Genomic DNA, 17,538 nt, shown 5'->3' with positions numbered 1-17,538 from the left:
TGGCTCTTCTCGTGCCGTGTGTTCATACTTTGCCATTCATGAGGCTGTCTGAATTCCCCTTGAAGTTCCTTCTGAGAGCTTGTCCAACGTAATTACTGTATTGGTCTCAAACAGAGGGCATCATCTGTTCTCCCCCAACATGTTTAAAGGGGAAAAACCAAAAAGACCTGCTTTCAAGGATTTGGCTGGGACTGCGTAGGCCAGGGCCTTTGAAGTGAAATTGCTCTTGGTCAGGGAGGGAACCAGCCTCATAACAGCAGCTGGAATGGCAGCTTGAATTCCAGATCTGCGTTAGTGCTGCCAGGCGAGGCAAGCCCTGGGCCACAGGAAGTGGGGGACACACCCCAAGGAAGCCAGAGGCCTGGGCAGCGGCTGCCTGGGTTGAAACGTTGCCGGCTGGCACATGGGCCTCTGCAAGCTTGGATCTTGGTCTCCCTTCCCCCCATTCTCTGGCGTAACCGAGAGAACACTAAACTGCTACCAGCTCTGTTTATGGTCCTGGATAAGTGTGTTCCCCTTTGTGCCTCAGTGTTCGCTCTAAAAGGAAGTTGGGTGTCGAAATTGTCGAGCAGGAATTAGGTGGAAGGAGGCAGTGGGGCCTCACCTCTTCACCCCTACCGCCACCCACTACCTCGAAGTCCAGGGAGTGTGCTTGGGAAATTGCGCGACTGGACCACCTCTAAGGACTCTTGTTTTATATGTGAGTCATTTCTTTGATTGGTTTATGTTTGGAGTTTCGGCTGCATCTCCTCTCCCATCTGTAGCGTGCACTGGCTCTGGGTGAAGGAGGCTTCAAGCCGTGCTAGACTGTCTAGAATTCTGGAACTAGAGTGAATTACTTATTTTTGTCTTAACTGGGAGCCAGAGTTAGGGCTGTGCTGGATCTTATGTCTGCATTTATTTTATTTTTTTTAATTTATTTTTTATTTTTATTTTTGGCTGAGTTGGGTCTTTGTTGCTGCACACGGGCTTTCTCTGGTTGCAGTGAGCGGGAGGCTAGTCTTCGTTGCGGTCCGCGGGCTTCTCACTGCGGTGGCTTCTGTTGTTGTGGAGCACGGGATCTAGGCACGCGGGCTTCAGTAGTTGTGGCGCGCGGGCTTAGTTGCTCCACGGCATGTGGGATCTTCCCGGGCCAGGGCTCGAACCCATGTCCCCTGCATTGGCAGGCGGATTCTTTTTTTTTTGCGGTACGCAGGCCTCTTACCACCGCGGCCTCTCCCGTTGCGGAGCACAGGCTCCGGACGCGCAGGCCCAGCAGCCATGGCTCACAGGCCCAGCCACTCCGCGGCATGTGGGACCCTCCCGGACCAGGGCACGAACCTGCGTCCCCTGCATCAGCAGGCGGACTCCCAACCACTGTGCCACCAGGGAAGCCCGGCAGGTGGATTCTTAACCACTGCGCCACCAGGGAAGCCCCTTACGTCTGCATTTAAAACCACTCCAAATGCCAGAAAATGAATCAACCTAATTAGTGCTGGACTGGTCTAGCTCCCTGAGGGCAGGGTCTCTGGCCATCTTATTCATCCTGTATCCTGCAGTGTGTCACATATGTTCTCAGCAAGGAAAAACCGGATGAACACTTCAGGACCCCCTGGAAGCTCTTGTCGAGCAACAGCAAGATCCCTGGGAGAGAGTTTTCTATTACTTTGGTGTGACCAGTGCTGTCCCCACCTTTAGGCTTGTCTCCTTTGTCCTCAAAATGGGGATTTCCTAGCTGCGTTCACAGTTGTGATCCAAGAGTGAGTCCCCCCAGTGTGGCATCCTGTCTGCTGTGTCTCCGGCATCAGCATGGCAGCCCACCGAGACACTGAGGCCTCAGAACCTTTCTTGACGGATGTGCCCTGGAGCTGACTGACTCTCAGTCCTCATCGGTCTTGTTCTCAATGGGGCGGAACTTTCTTCCAGCCGTCCCTGCAGCCCACCCTCCTCCTCTTCACCAGCCCCTCCTAGACCTGGCTCAGTGTTCTGCGGACAACACACCTTGGGGACCCACCACTCTGGGTTTTCTCCCTCTGCCTTTCCCACTGGGCAGTTCCCATCCCTATCTTCCTGATCTGGCCAGGCAGGGAAGGGTGGCAGAGAGTAATTTCCATTCCCAGTTTTGGACTCCCTCGTGCATTATTCCAAGTTTACAGCTGTGACACCCACGTTTTCACTCTCCAGCCTTCTTAGATGTCAGATTTTTTGAAGCCAGCTTTCGTTTTTCAGCAGTGGGGAGGGAGGGCAGGGGTGGTTGCTGGGTCGCAATGTATTAAGTGTTTGGAAAAGAGAAGGCTTGTGCCCAGAGGCAGCCATGCATGAGTGGTCAGTCTTGAGTGGTTTGGATTGAAATAGGACAGGGAAAGTGAAGCTCCAGGGCCTTCATTCAATCTTCCCTTTAATACCCAGGCTCCATGCCAGGCTCTGTGCCCAGCCCCCTATGGCACGTGCTGGCTGCCTTCTCCCCAGGGCCCCTGAGAGTCTCAGCATGCTGCCCCCCAGGACACAGGAGAGATTATAAGCCTCTTGCACTGAGGTTTTCTGTAAAGAGGAAAGTGCTGTAATTGAAGAGCTCCTTGGTTAATAAAGAAGAAATAGAGGCCTGGCACAGAAGAGCCTTCGTGTTTTGACCTACTCAGCCAGGATTGGGTACAGTCGGTCCCTCAGTGCCCATAGGACCACAGGCCCTTGGAGACCTTGGAGTTTGCTGGTCCGGACCACGAAAGATCACAGCTGCAACTCCTCACTTAGTTTGTTTCCGCACCTCCTCTGCCTCCATCGGGCCCCTTGCTGTGGCTCACTTGAGGCACTGTGGCTTCACTCCAGAGTCCAGTCTGGAATGGTACCACCAGCAGTTCTTTCCTGGCCAGAGTTGGAAGCCCATGGTCTCTGTCTCACAGCATGGAGGGGAAGAGGGCTTTTTGGGCGAGTAGTTGGAGAGGCTGAAGAGGCACCGGAATTTTGATGGGAACTGAATTCAAGGATCCATCTAGCCCAGTTCACAAAAAAGACAGAGGATGGGAGGAGATGTAGTGCTTCAGAGAACCCTGGAGTTTGTGTGCCCTTCCTGAGATGTGTGAGCCCAGCCCTGCTGTAGGCAGGTTAGCCCAGTGCATGCTGCCCTGGAAGGGCTTTAGGTTTTCAACCAGTGTTTCCCAAATACAATTTTACTTCACCAAGCATCTCTCAGGACCAGTGTCCTGTACAACACACCAGTCTGGGGCAGTTGCTGCACTATGAAATCCCTTCTGCACCATCCCCAGACGTACCTTGACCAGTCTCATTCAACTTCTTCCCTCTTAACTACAGCTTTGAACCAAACTATAAAGCCCTGGTACATCCTGAGAAGGATCCAGGCTCAGGCCTGATGCTTAGGCAGGAAATCAAACCCGGGGTGGGGGTGGGGCCCAGAGTGAGTAGGTGCTGCTCTCGGAGCCCCTGCAGTTTTGTTTCTTCTTCCCTGAGGGCCTTGTTCTGCCAGCACTATTCAAAATGTTATCTGTGGCCCCAGAGCACCGGCAATGCCGTGAAGCTTTATTAGAAATGCAGAAGCTCAGGCCCCAGACCCACTGAATCTGGATCAGGCCACTCCTGTGCTCTTAGAAGTTTGAGAAGCCCTGGGCTGGGAACTCTTTCCCACCCATGGCTGGGGCGTGCCTGCGGATGAGACACAGAAGGACTGGAGAGAATGCGTGCCCCATCCCTACATCCCCTCTGCCTTTTCACATTTTCAGGGGGTGGGATAAGGGTGAGGAATGGCCTGCTACTCCCCCTTAATTCTAATCTCTGTTGGTTGAGGTGAGAGCCTGGGCGGGGAAACATGGCCCTGGTCCCAACCCCTGTGGGACTGAAAACTCAGGCTTGAAAGGCTCAGATTGTCCAGAGGCTGAAAGAAGCATTGCTGAAGGCCCCAGGTCTTTTCCTTAATGAAATGAATCCCCATGGCTGGGAAGATAGAGGGGGGAATGGGGACCGTGGAAGTGATGGTCCCTTGTTAAAGCACACAGCAGGTGCTCAACAAATATGGTGAGTAAATGAATACAAGACTTGAATCTTCCCTAAATCTTGCCTGTGAAGTGGGCCTACTGGACTCGCTGACCTTGGAGGGTAGATGAGATGGAGGGTTTTTTCTATCCCTTTTGCGACCTCAGTTTCTCCAGTTATTAGAGCGAGGGTGTGAGAACCAGAGGTGTAAGGATCGCCTCTAAAATCAGCGTTCTGTGTGACGCGGGCCTACCAACCACAGCCTCACCCATGGTCCCCGACAGCTCTGGCCTTGCAGGCACACTGCCTGTTTTCTCTGTTCATCTAGGGTGGTTGCTCCTTGGAGGGGAGTCCAGTGGGGAGAGGGGCCCAGGAGCCGCTCAAGGGTCCACGGCATTGCTGCTGCTCACTTGACTGTGACCTTGGGCAAGTCTCTTCCCCTCTCTGGGCCTCAGAGGTCAGGTTACGGTGATGTCTGAGGCCCCTTCGTGCCTGGGTTTTCACCCTTGCCCTCACCCCACCTTTCTCCTGCAGCCTTCCCTCTACTCCTTTCGAGCGTGGCCTGAGGTTCGCCACCCCCGTTCCCCGGTTAGGCTGGGAGTAGGAAGAGAGCTACCTAGTCCCGGGAGGATGTCGGAGAGCCGCTAACCGGCTGGGGGGCCAGCGCGCTGCCGCTGCCAGGAGGCACGCGAAGCGCCCGGGCGCGGAGGACGTGCCGCGGGGGTACAGCTTCCTCACCCAGCTAAACCTGGCCGCCTTTTCCTTCCTCCCGCCCCTGCAGACTCGCGGGCCTAGGGCGTGTCCCGCACTTTCCCGTCGACCCCACTTGTCGCAGAAGTTGCCCCTCTCCCCTTGGAGCCGGGACTGTCAGCTGGACCCCTGGGTCCTCGCCCGGCCCTGCCAGTTTAGCCGTGTAACCTTGAGCCGGTCCTTGCCCTCTCCGGTTCTCAGTTACCCGACCTGTAAAATGGGGCGCAGAGCTCCCGCCTCCGGGACCTGCTGTGGCGGGCGGCCGAGTGGGGGCCTCCGCCGAGCCCGCGGCTCCAGCTCTGGCTCCGCAGTGAGGGGGGAGCGCGCCGGGAAGGAGGCTCCGCGGTCACGTGACGCCGCCCCCCCTCCCTCCGAACTGCGGCGGCGGCGGCGGCGGCGGCGGCGAACGCCGAGCCGCGTCCGACCAGAGCTGCAGCGGCTGCCGCGGGCTCCGGAGCGCCGAGCCCAGGAAGCCCCGGCCCAGGCCCGCGGGTGAGTCCGCCCCGCCCGGGCGGCGGCCCTGGGAAGGGGAAGGGACGGAGGTGGCCCGGGCTCCCCTTGGCCGGCAGCCAAGACCCGGCGCGGGCGGGCCGGCCAGGAGGGTGCGGGCAACGGGCGGGGACCCGGGGGCTGGGGGCCGGCGGCCGGCGGGGAGGGGGCGCAGGCTGGCTTTGGCCGCGCTGCGGGCGGGGGTTGGGGGGGCGGCTCAGCCCCCTGCCTCCGGGGTGGGTCGAGGCCGCGGCTCGGGAGGGGGGGCTCGGGTCCCACCCCCCTGCGTGGGTGGGGGTTCCGTGTTGGACTCACCCTGAGGAGGGGGCGCGGAGAAACGGGCGCGTTCTCTCGATTTCTGGGGAGGGGCCCGGCCCCGACACCCACCAGGAGGAGGCACTGCGGTCCTCAGAGGAAGGAAGTGGGGGTCCAGCGACCCTGAACCGAGGGGGCAGTGATGTCCTTGCTTCCCCAGGGACAGCGCGCATCCCCCCCAGCCTCGTCCCTGACCCGCCGCGGAACAGGGCACCCCCGCGTCACGCAGTCAGACGCCCCCTCGTCGGCCCCCCCACCCACGGCTCCGCAGGATCTGAGGACTCGGTGGGAATCCACAGGGCGGTCCCTGCGACCCACAGACGCTTTGGTGCCAGCCGTGGGGCGCCTGGGCTTGGGGAAGATCCCTTGTGTTCACACATGCACGCACACACACAGACACCAGCTCAGGACGTGAGCTCCCTCCCTCCATGGTAGTTAGACCCCGACCTGTGCGTGACCCCTAGTTTTTGGGGTCCTACCACAGGCCTGGGGGTGGAATCAAGGACACCCCACCCTCCCACATAGCACATTGGCATCTGTCCCCGTGCTTCATCCCCCTTCCTCTCCAAAGTCAGAGGCCAGCAGGAGGGAGACTGGGAGAAGCTGGGTCAGGACAGAGCAGGAGAGACGGGCAGAGGGAAACTGAAGGAAGGAGGCAGCATTTCCTCCCCAGGCTCCTAGTCCACCCTGCCTGCTACAGGGTGGTGGTCCCTCCTTCCCGAGGGTGTCTGGAGGAAGAAGCTGGGCCAGGGCAAGGGGCTGGGCGGCCCTGAGTTTCCTAGCTAATGAGAGGGGAATCAGCCAAAGGGGCCCCCGGACAGGGAGAGGGCAGCGGCTGAGTGGGGCAGGTGGTAGTCATGCCCAGCTGGCCCCAAGATGGCCCCCATCCCTCTATCCAGGACCTGCGTCTTGCTCTGAGACCTCGTGGCAGCTGGAGGGTCTGGGGAAGCAGAGGGGTACCTTAATGGCCTTGGAAAGGATTCCAGGGTCACGATTAATCCTCAAGTGGCAGAGAGCCTTCCTTATCCACAGCAATGTTTCAGGGAGGGGAACTGGAGTGTCCATTGCACAGATGAGGAAACTGAGGCTCAGAGAGGCTGACTGAACTGTCCAAGGTCACAGAGTCACCTTTGGCTGGCCTAGAATCAGTTCTCTGGCTCCTGGTCCAGACGGATCTCCACAGTGGTGGGGTGGAGACAGGGTCAGTGACAAGGTAGAGCGGTTCACAGGTGACTTGCTCTTCTGTGCGGCCTGGGGTGCGGGGCGGTGGGGAGGGTGCCTCTGGGATGGAGGTGGGAAGCGGGGTCAGGCTGAGGAGGACTTCACCTTTCTTCAGGGTCCAGAACTCAGACCTCCCTTCCCAGAGCCCCGTGCTTGCTTTTCTGCCTCTGCCCATGGCCATGATGGTGTGTGTTCCCTCCCTGGGACCTTCCCAGCTCCCAGCCTTCCTTGGGCAAAGCCTTCTGCTCTCCTCTCTGCCCCGGGTGCCTGCCTGGCAGGGGTCTCCAGAGACCCCTCTCTATCCACCCTCCGCCCCTGTGAGACAAAAAGGATTCTTTCTTCGGCCTCTTGAAATGCAGGCGGTCTCCTTTTTGGCTCGGGCATCTCTGCTGCTCTGGCCTCAGGCCCCCAGCTGGGTCAGCACGAGCCTGGGGTAAGGGAACCCTGAGACCCCGCTCCACCTCCCTCTCACCAGGCCCCACCCCTGCCGGCTGTCCTGTTCCAGAGCCGAGAGGCCCTCTGAGGACTCCTGGGGCAGGTCTGCCTTCCACACCACCTGTCTGTCTGTGGAGGCCTTTGTCCTGACCGTCAGACACCGCTGAGCAGCCACACGGCTGCACAAACAACCAAGACCCGTGGACAGCCAGACACAGATGCAAACACACTCCGATTCACAGATACCCCGGGAACCAGACACAGGAGCACACCGCACGCTCAGGCCAAGACCCCCGCCTCTAACTCTGACCAATACCGCAAGCGGAGAGACCTGCCATCCAGATGCTGTGTGCACACAGAGGAGGAGGGTGTTGTCAGGAAGAAGAGGCTCCTCCAAAGCCCTCATGGGGCTGATAACGGCCTCCATTGCCTCCTCCAGGGCACGCACATGACGCACACCCAGGAAAGAGCACAAGGAAGCCCCGCACCCTTAGAAGTGAACCTGGCAGATAGACCCGTGCACCCACCCACACCCAGGCCGCCATGGGTGCACACACGCATGCATTACATCAGCTTCCTGTGCGGGGGACACGAACTCAGCACCACCCCAGCAGGGGGTGGCAGAGGCCCCTCTGGCCACCCCCAGCAAAACCTCACCCTCACCTTCTTCCCTCTTTTTTGGTTCACATGAAACCAGGTTGGCTGACCCTGAGAATCCTAGGAAACTACCTGTGGTTCCCCGTCAGTGGACCTTCCTCTCCTGCCCACTTTCCCCCCAGACATATACCTGCCAGGTGGCCAGAGAAGCCTCTCCCTGGGCTGCCCCTTTGCTGCCCCTGGAGGTGCTGTTCCTCAGGCCCCTCCCAAAACAGGACACCCCCCAAGCCCAGGCTCCAAGCAGCCCCGGGGTTCCCTTTCCTTTGCCACTTTTCCGGGAGACCTTGCCAAGTCCTGGTTTCTGCTTTGCCCTCCCAGCGAGGCTGGGGGCCAGCTGGTATGAAGGGAGGGGAAACCTCGGGGTTCTCCTCTACCCACCTCCTCACTCAGCAGAACCTCTGCCTGCCTGGGCCCTGGCACCTGGCTCTGCCTCTGAGAGCCTGGCATCTCTGGGAGGCAGCTGCTGAGAGGTGCTTCTGGGGGCTCAGATGTCTTCTGCAGGGCAGACTGATGCTAGGTGGAGGGCAGCGAGGGGCTCCGGGCTTTGCCGTTCTCACTTGGATGCTCACCCTGGGCTTGCCAGGGCGCTAGTTCTGAGTCCAGGCCTGGCCCTGCCTCTTGCTGGCTGTGTGGCCCGGGGAGGTCATCTCCCCTCTCTGGGCCCATCTCCAACTCTGGGAGGCAGCTTGGCCTGGCTAGGGAGTGTGAGGTGTGAGGTGGCAGCTCTGTGCCAATGAGGAAAGGAGGTTTGGCTCTGCTGGGCAGTGTGGGGCAAGAGGGGGCCCCTGGCTAAGGACTTCCGGCAGATGGAAAACTCTGGGTCCACACTAGGCCAAGCAGGGGTTTCCAGTCCAGGGATTTCCTGGGGCGACCACCCTGGGGTCAACAGAGGGGGACCTGAGGGCAGGGGGCTGCTGCTGTAGTTTACATCTGTGAGTATTTTTATGCCCCCATATGTGCTCTATTTTTAGGGCTGCAGACTTGTACTTGCAGGCAGTGACTCAGAGAGGAAGGAAGAAGCAGCAGAGGGGTGCTAGTGGGGAGACACCCCAAAACGGGGAGGTTCCGCTGGGATACCAGCCTTCCCCACTGGAAGAAAGGAGTCAGATCTGTGGTGCCCCCGCTCCGTGCTGGCACAATGGTAGGGCCCTCGTCTGCACACTCAGGAAGCATTTATTGAGAGTGTAGTGTGTCCCAGGGACAGTAATAGACACCGGTGAAACAGACATGAGCTGGGTGTGGCATCCGTCGGTCCCTGCCACAGCCCAGTGTGGTGCTACTGTGGCCATGTCTCAGATGAGCAGGTAAGGCTCAAAGAGGTCAAATGACCCGCCCACTCCTCTAGTAAATGCCTCTGCCAGCGTGGGGCCACCCTCCCTGGGGTCCCCTTTTGGAAGAAAGCCTGAGTTAAAAATCCGACTTTGCCACTGACTAACTGCACAGCTTGGGACCCATTACTCCATCTCTCTGAGCCTCTGTTTCTTTATCTGTAAAGTGGGCATCACCCACTCTATGTACCTGATGAGGTTGTTTTGAGGGTTAAGAAGATTAATGTAGGCAAATACCCAGGGCAGTTTCCAACTCATTGGGGCCACTTGTTGGGGACTCAGAGGAGATGGGCTGGGAGTTGTCAGGAATCCAGTTTCTGCTGTGTGACTTTGGATAAGTCACTCACTCTCTCTGTGCCTCATTTCCTTCTCCATAGAACAGGGATGATAAGCCTTTGTTTGCCTGCCTACCTGAGAGTGTTTTTTGTGCAGATCAGTCATGGTGGCTGGGAGCTGCTTTGAAAAACATAGAGCTGCACTCAGAGATATGAATGCACAGAAGAAAAAACAAACACCAGAAAAATATGGAGAAAAATCTTAAAAAAGAAACTGCAAATATTTTATTACAGCAAGAAAAAATAAGCCTTTTATTCAATGTTTTAGGGGCAGTGGGAATTGTTTCCATAACCTCACATTTCCAAGGCAGTTGGCATTACTCTTGTCACATGAGATGCGTAGTTTTCCCCCTTGGGGAGTCAGTGCCTGGCACATAGTAGGTGGTCGATAAATGGTCATGGTGGCTATGAGTGGAGTCACTGAGAGTGGAAGGAGGAGTGAAGGTATTTCTGGTGGCGAGACCGCTACAGCATGAAAGGTGGCAATCAGGACACTGGTTTGGCTTCACTGGAAGGTGTGTGTAGGGGTGAGTTGGAGCCAGTTTATTAAGGACCTTGAATGCCAGGCTGAGGAATTTTCCCTGCAAGCCAATGGGAAAACCATTGAAGAGAGTGGCTGAGTCTTCTGTGGGCAGGCCTTGGGTAGGAATTAGCCTGGCCCAGTTCTCTGCCCTGCTCCTGCTGTGTAAGTGTGGCTCCATTGTCCATTTTTCTGGGTCTCATTTCCCCCCTGTATGCAAAGGAGGGAGCTCCAACGTCTTCCATCCCAGGGACAGGAAAGAGGACCAAGGCACCAAGCAGTTAGGAGAGAAGGGGACTATCGTCTGTGCTGGAAATCAGGAGACCCATGTCCCCCTCTGACCTCGTCCCACTAGCTGTGTGATCTTGGGCAAGTCGCCAGCCCCTTTGAGCCTCCCTTTCCATCTGTGCAATGGGTGGGTGCAGTTTCTGCCTTTGCAACGTGGCTCCAGTGAGGTGGAGCTGGTGACCGTGCTGTATGAGCCTCAGGTGTGTCGTATCTCTGGGGGAATCATGCTGTTTCTTGCAACTACATGTTCCCCAGGCTCCCTTGAGAATCTGGGGCTGCTGCAATTAGTGGGGGACAGTGGGTGAAAACAGACTCCTGAGCGGCCAGAGAGGCCGTGACCTTCAGGGCCACAGGAGCCACATGCCTGCCACAGCCAGGCTGTTGGGGGAGTGGACAGGTGAGGCACGTGGGCCCAGCCCTCTGCTCTGCTTCTGAGTTCTCCACCCCAAGTCTGCAAGAGAAAGACACCCCCATCCCGGCTCAGAGGACAGCCCTTTCCAAGACCCCACTCCTCTGATTTGGGACTTTTGGGGGTGGGTGGAGGGTGACCTTGGGAATTTCTCTCTGCTTGCAAGCTCAGGGCCAGAACTGTTGGGGCAGCCCCAATTCCTCCGTTTCAAAAGTGGGACCCCTCATTGACTTGTGAGGGATTGCCAGGACGAGGCCCAGGCTGATGGCAGGCACGCCTCCCACCCTGGTGCTGCGTCCTGACCCTGAGGGTCCAGAGAGAGGCCATGGGGCTGAAGCTCTGGGTAGGTGGGCTCCAGCCTGGCCCCATTTACCACCTGCCTCCACCTGAGATGTGGGAGCTTTTCCAGGTGCATAGGCGTGCCCTTACGGTCCCTCTCCCAGGGCTTCAAGCCTCCGGAAACAGGACTGCACAGAGCCCCTGGGACAAAGCCCTCACCTGTCCCAGTCACTGGGCAGGGCCCCAGACCGTCCTAGCTGGAGAGGTGTGGCCCTCCGTGCTCTGAGGGGCAGAGAAACCTGGGACCTGTCCCCTGCCCTTGCTCCCAGCTGCACCACTGGGGTCTGCCCTGTGTTAGCCAGGGTGGGAGGTGGCTGGCTGGCTTAGCAGTGCAGGAGCGTTCCTGGCAGGGGCGAAGCAGAATGGGGGCTGAGTGATGGGGTGCAGGTGGGGGGCATTAATTGAATACTTACAGTAGGCTGGGCCCTTGCTAAGCACTTTTCATGGATCTGTCTTATTTAATCCTCAGAACAGCTGTCATTAGGCCCACCGAGGCTCAGAGAGGGTAAGCAGTCTGCCCAAGGTCACCCAGCTGGTGTGTGGCTGGAGCTGAGATTTGAATTAAGGGCTGTCTGACTCCATTTTTAACCCCTTTAGTGTACTGCATGCAGAATGAGAGGGGGAGGGGGAGGGGGGGCCTAGTTCTGGGCAGGGCTGGGGCTGGGGCTCAAACCCTGGGGCTGCCCCACACCTGCAGGACCTGGCCCTGAACCTCCCAGCTCCCCCTCTCTCCCTTTTCCCTTCCCCGTGGACTGTCTGTGGAGCTCAGCACCCCGGGCTGAGTTGGGGGAAGAGGAGACAATGGGGAGATTTGTTTGCAGAGGTTCCCAGGGACGTACAATCCCACAGACCCTGGATTCTCCTGGCCCCCTCTGGCTGCATGAACTCCCAGCTCGTGAAATCCTCAACATCAGAGCTGGAGAGGAGCCCATGGAGATCAGCTGGTCCAACCCCCTCATTTTATAGATAATAATTATGATGATTACAACCGATGGCAGCAATTCACAAAGGGCTTTCACATCTGGGTTGCCTCCGACGTGCGCCAGAACCCTCAGGGCTGGCAGGACTCGTTTCGCTGTTGTTATTCTCCTCACTTTGTGGTTCAGAGAGGTGAAGGGATGGGCCTCGGGGCACAAGCTGGACTCCAAACCCAGATCTTGCTTCGCCTGAGCCCACTGCACCATCCCATGTCCCCTGAGACTTAGGGCCCACGTGGTGTGGCTCCAGGACTGCGTCCTGCCTTAGGGACAGTGTGGGGGGTGTCTCTGGGGGGGGGGCTGCTTCTGAGAAGTCTGTGTGGGCACGAGGCAGGTGTCCGGTGCAGCTCCAGGGCTCCCAGTGATGCCTGCCTTGCTCCCCTGTCATGGGAATACACCACCCCCTCCCTGCTGAGAGTGAGACTGAGGCCGAGCTGCTTCCTAGGGGCCTCTCCACCGGCCATGCCCATGAGGCCCAGGCTGCCCCCCAACTCAGACTGAGAAGGCACCTTGGAGAGCCCTCATTTTACAGAGAAGGAAACCAGGGGCCAGAGGGGCAGGGACCTGCCCATAGTCACACTGAGCCAGTGGCAGAGCTGGGCCTAGGACCTGGCTCTCCTGACTCAGTGTATGGCTGTGCTGGCACAAGTCCAGTAACAGTACTAAGGACAGACCCCACTTATTGGGTACCTCCTGTGTGCCAGGGCTGAGCACTTTACACTGAATCCTATAAGGTAAGTACTATTATTCTCATTACCATCCCCTTTTACAGATGAAGAAACTGAGGCTTTGAGAGGTTATGAAAATGGCCCAAAGTCATAAACCAGGAAGTGACAGACAGAGGTGAGAATTCAAACACAGGTCCACCTTCCTCCGAACCCATGCTGATGTCAACCCCTGTATGTATTATGATAGGAATAAACTTTATTTTATCCTTCTTTTTGCTCATAGCCAACCTAGGACATCATACATTCATCCACTGACATTTATGGAGCACCTTCTGTGCTGAGGAGACCAGGGAGCTGATCTGGAGTCAGAGGCCAGGGGTTGAGGGTCAGAGATTAGACAGAGACGTAGGGCATCTCCAAACACTCCTAGACTCTCTGACCCCGCCAAGGATGGCTGCCCTCCTCCCTTCTGTCCCCAGCCTGGCCACAGACTGTGTGCTTGCAACCTCTTTCTCAGCCCTTCCTCTTGCCTACGGTGTCTGCTGTAGCCTGATTTACGCTTGTGAGAACTGTGGGCATGACTCAGCAGGGGCTTTCTGGGTTTTGTACACCACCAGGAAGACTGTACGGACAATAGCAATAGCAACCAGCACCATGCAAGCTCTTCGTGGGCACAAGGCACCGTGCTAAGTCCTCTCTCTGTGTGCGTCACCTTGTTTGATGCTCACCATCACCTTGTGAGCCAAGAGCTGGTATACCTCCATTTTCCAGATGTGGAAACTGAGGCTTAGAGCCCCACAGCTCAGGACTGGGCTGGAACCCAGCTCTGTCCAGCTCTGAGGCCTATGCCCTTACCCCCGACTCACACTGCCCTGCTCTGTGTCCAGGCTCTGTGCCCAGGCTGTGTGTTTGTGCATTTAGAAGCCTGGTTCCTGGAAGGCAGGCTTCAGCCGAGCAGCAAATATTTGTTGAGCACCTACTGTGTGCCTTGGGGAAGTGCTTTGCAAGACTAAAGCTTGTGAGGATGGGGAGATAGCCCCCAAGTCTTGAGGCAGAGGCTCTCAAGCTTCCGGGGGTGTCAGGGCAGGGCAGCATGTGCTGTTTGAAGGGCTTTCTTCTTGCAGGAGTGTCCCTGAGAGTGACTCAGAGCTGAGTTACCTTAGGGGGTCTTCCCTGGCCCTTGGGTAAGCCACTTAGTCTCTCAAGAGGCCTCTGTTTCCTGGTCTGTGAACAGGGATGATAATAGCACGTAGTTTACAGGGTGGTCATGAGGACTGAACCAACGAGAGAGCTTGGTACAGGGCCCCGGGGACTCGTAGCTGCTCTTACTGAGCTGAGGTGCGTGTATGATGGAGGATGAGGTCTTGAGGGGGCGGCAGGAGAACTGGATCTGCTCTATTTGCAGGCCTCAGTTTCTCCATCCATCACGGCTGACACACAATTCTTGTGTAATCTGCCTCAGGGGGCTGTCGTGGAGATCAGAGAGGTCCCAGGGCACGTAGGTGCGCCTCCATGATCTGCACACCGAGGGGTCGGTTCCCGGGGGAGAGGGGACGGCGGGAACACGGTGGGCGGCGGCACAGGTGCCACCATTGTGGCGCGCAGGTGTGTCATTGTCGGCCGGGAGAGGCGCGGCAGTTCGCGCCGGGGATTAGGGAAAAGGCACGTTCGGGAGGCCGCCTTCGCTCAAGGGCGGGAATGAGGAGTGCGTGGGGCGGGGGTAACCGGAGCGCGGCCGGGAATGCAGGGCGCTTCCTCGGGGCGCCCTCGGGTCCCAGCCCTCCCCAGAAGAGACGCCCGGGGCGCTGTCCCTGGTCCTGGAGCCCGCCCGGCCCTAGCCCTGCAGTTCCCGTGGTGACCAGTTGAGGGCGCCCGGGACCGCGGCGGACTCAGGCCCATTTCAGAACACATGTTTAAAGAGCGTTCTTTATTCTCATGTAATGGTATTCCCAGGTAATAAGCCTACCCCCACACACAATTTAATAACCCAACGACACACTGCCCTAAGGGAAGTAAAAGCCCTCACTTCCACAGATAAATAGTCTGGCACCATCACACCACAGGACCTAATGAAGTAACCAAATGCTTGCCCCTGTTTGTATATTTTAAAAATTTAGATTTAAGGGTAGAAAAATCTTATCGTGGTACCTGACTTCTAGTTCAGAATGGCTCCAGTAGTTACATCTTTTTTTTTTTTGCGGTACGTGGGCCTCTCACTGTTTTGGCCTCTCCCATTGCGGAGCACAGGCTCCGGACGCACAGGCTCAGCGGCCATGGCTCACGGGCCCAGCCGCTCCGCGGCATGTGGGATCTTCCCGGACCGGGGCACGAACCCGTGTCCCCTGCATCGGCAGGCAGACTCTCAACCACTGCGCCACCAGGGAAGCCCAGTTACATCTTTTGAAGACTCAGTTTGTATAAAGCCATACTAAAAAATACTCATATGTAAACCAGAGTTAAGTTGTAGGATGGGATAAACAGGCCTTTCCCCCACGTGAATATCTGGGGGGATATTTGATACAGGTCTCCTTGGGTGGGATTCTCCCTGGCATAGCTTTCCTGGCCTCCACCCACTGAGTGACAGCGGTGACCCCCAGTAACTGCGGAGGACCAAAACCACCCTCGGATATTTCCCTAACGCCCTTCAGGGGGCAGAGCCATCCCCGTTGAGAACCATTGCCAAGGTGGGGGCCTTGGCTGGGTGCAGAGGGGCTCACAGCAACCCTGACTGGCTGAGTGGGAGCGTGGCACCTTAAGGAACTGTCGGGGCATCCCATCCCCCATCTTACAGATGGACCAGTAGAGGCCCAAAGCAGGAAGAGATTCTGCTAGGAAACACAGTGAGTGACCAGCTGAGCTGGGAGCCGCAACCCAGATCTCCTGCCCCCGGTACAGGGCTCAGTCCGCCCAGCTGCCCCGGGTGGAGCTCTGGGCGTAACTAGACTCCCTTCCAGTTCAACTTACCTGCTTCTGAAAATGGGCAGGGAGTGCCATGCCCTTAGCAGGGGGGCAGGAGAGGGAGGCTGGCTGGATTCCAGACTATAATGTGTGAGAGGGTCTTGGCTTCCCCTCTCCTTGGGGATGTAGCAGTTGCACACCCCTGGACCCCTACCTTTATTTCTTCCCAATAGTTGGCTGAGCGCTCTGTGTGTGTGTGATGTGTGTGCGCACGTGTGTCTGTGTGTATATTTTGTGTGAACATAATGTGATCTGTGTGGGCCTGTGATTTCTGTGTATGAATCTGTTGGCATTGGTGTGTATTCACATGTGGGTACAAACCCAGCCACAGTCAGTAGGTGAGCACTCACCGATTTGGGACCTCTGGGTGTGAGTTTGACTTGACCTTTGCATGCGTGTGTGCATGTGGGTTTGTAAGTGTGGGGCTGGTGTTCATGTGAGCACGTCTGCATGCATTTGACCTTGATATGATCGCTGTAGGCATTAGTTAGATGTCTCTGTGCACAGTACAAGGACAAGTGCACGTGTGACCTGGTGAAGTTTCTGTGCAGGTATGCACACAGGTCCACTACAGACTGTCTTGTTCATCCTCTACCCCTAGTTCCTGAAGAGTGTCAGACACACAGTAGGTTTCTGAGTAGGCAGAGGTCTCAGGAACTCGTTGAATGGGATGGCAGTTTCAGAGTCAGGATGGCTGGTTCATTAACTTCACTGGGCAGCCACTTGGGGAGAGGGTGTGAGCCAAGCCACACCCACTCCTCCCTCCTTTCCCAGGGCCTAGGGACCCTCCAGGAGACTCCTTTTCCAGGAGTTCAGGGTTTGCAGCATCTTGGGATTGGGTGGGTGTGGCTTGGCTAGAAAGGCCATGAGCTAAGGACAATGATGCTTCAAACCTATGAAATTCTCATTTTTCCATGATTCAGTCTCTAACCCAGCAAACTAAAAGTGGGTGTTTTAACAGATGAGCAAGCTGAGGCCCGGAGAGGAAAACTGGTTAACACAGGAGGCTGCCTGGCCAGGCAGGAAGCCCGGGATTGCCCTGCCTTCTGCCCAGGATGCCCCCAGCAGGTTTCATGCTTGGGAATGACAGGGGGGAGGGAGAACAGGGGAGGTTGCTGGGGACCCTAGCAAGAATTGACCCCACCAGCCCCATCTGGAGCCCAGGCCTGAGATCTTCTCAGGAGCTTGCCCCTCCCTGTGCCCTTACATTTCCACGCTGAGGGTTGGGAAGTGGGAGCTGGAGGCAGGTGGGTGGAACTTCCAGAGTTCAACCCAGGGTGAACTTGGAAAGGGAGCTCTGCAACCCTCCACCCCTGCACCCTTCCCTCCTCCTTCACACAGTCTGGCACCTGTTTGAACAACTCAGGCGCAAATCTAGGAGGCCCAGAAGGGAGGCTTCCTTCTAGAGGGAGGGCCTGGACCCTGGAGGGCAGCCTGGCTCTGGTTTCTAGGGGAGAGGCTGCAGGGGAAGGAAGAAGGGAGCTCTGTCCCACCCCAAAGACGGCAGTGGCTTCCCAGTGCCAGTCGGCAAGCACCGGTTCTGTGCTGCCTGGAGAGTACTGAGCTCCCTGTCACAGTGGCCAGTGGAGGCTGGACGTCTGGGGACTGTTAAATACGATACAGCGAGGAAATGTCAGAGCCTGGCCTGGCACCTCCGCCCTTACTGCCCCACCTCTGTGTGTGTCTGTGTGTGTGTCTTGGAGGTTGTTTCATGTGCCCACACATAGAGCTGCCCCCTTCTTTCCAACAGCTGCATATGCTGCATGGTGCACCTGGACTTTGATCTATTTATCTGGATGGCTGTTAGGTTGTTTTGGAACTCTTACTAATAAATCTTTGCTAACTCAAAAAAAAATGGTGATTTCATGTAGTTCGGCCTAATACAA

The 17,538-nt window shown here is 57.2% G+C and overlaps 1 protein-coding gene across 1 annotated transcript in view; it reads left to right on the top strand.

Moving 5' to 3' along the window:
• The first annotated feature begins 5,119 nt into the window (after positions 1 to 5,119).
• The window catches only part of RAP1GAP (RAP1 GTPase activating protein), a 66,279-nt gene continuing 53,860 nt past the window's right edge, over positions 5,120 to 17,538 (top strand). Inside the window, exon 1 of the mRNA XM_082612628.1 lies at positions 5,120 to 5,205. The gene's annotated coding sequence lies outside the window, so the exon portion shown is untranslated. The remainder of the gene's footprint in view (positions 5,206 to 17,538) is intronic.

The sequence above is a fragment of the Mesoplodon mirus genome (genome assembly GCF_964341445.2).
Source record: "Mesoplodon mirus genome assembly, chromosome: 3".
Taxonomy (NCBI): Eukaryota; Metazoa; Chordata; class Mammalia; order Artiodactyla; family Ziphiidae; genus Mesoplodon; species Mesoplodon mirus.
Note: the sequence above shows the minus strand (reverse complement) of the source record. Positions and strands in the feature narration are given on the sequence as shown.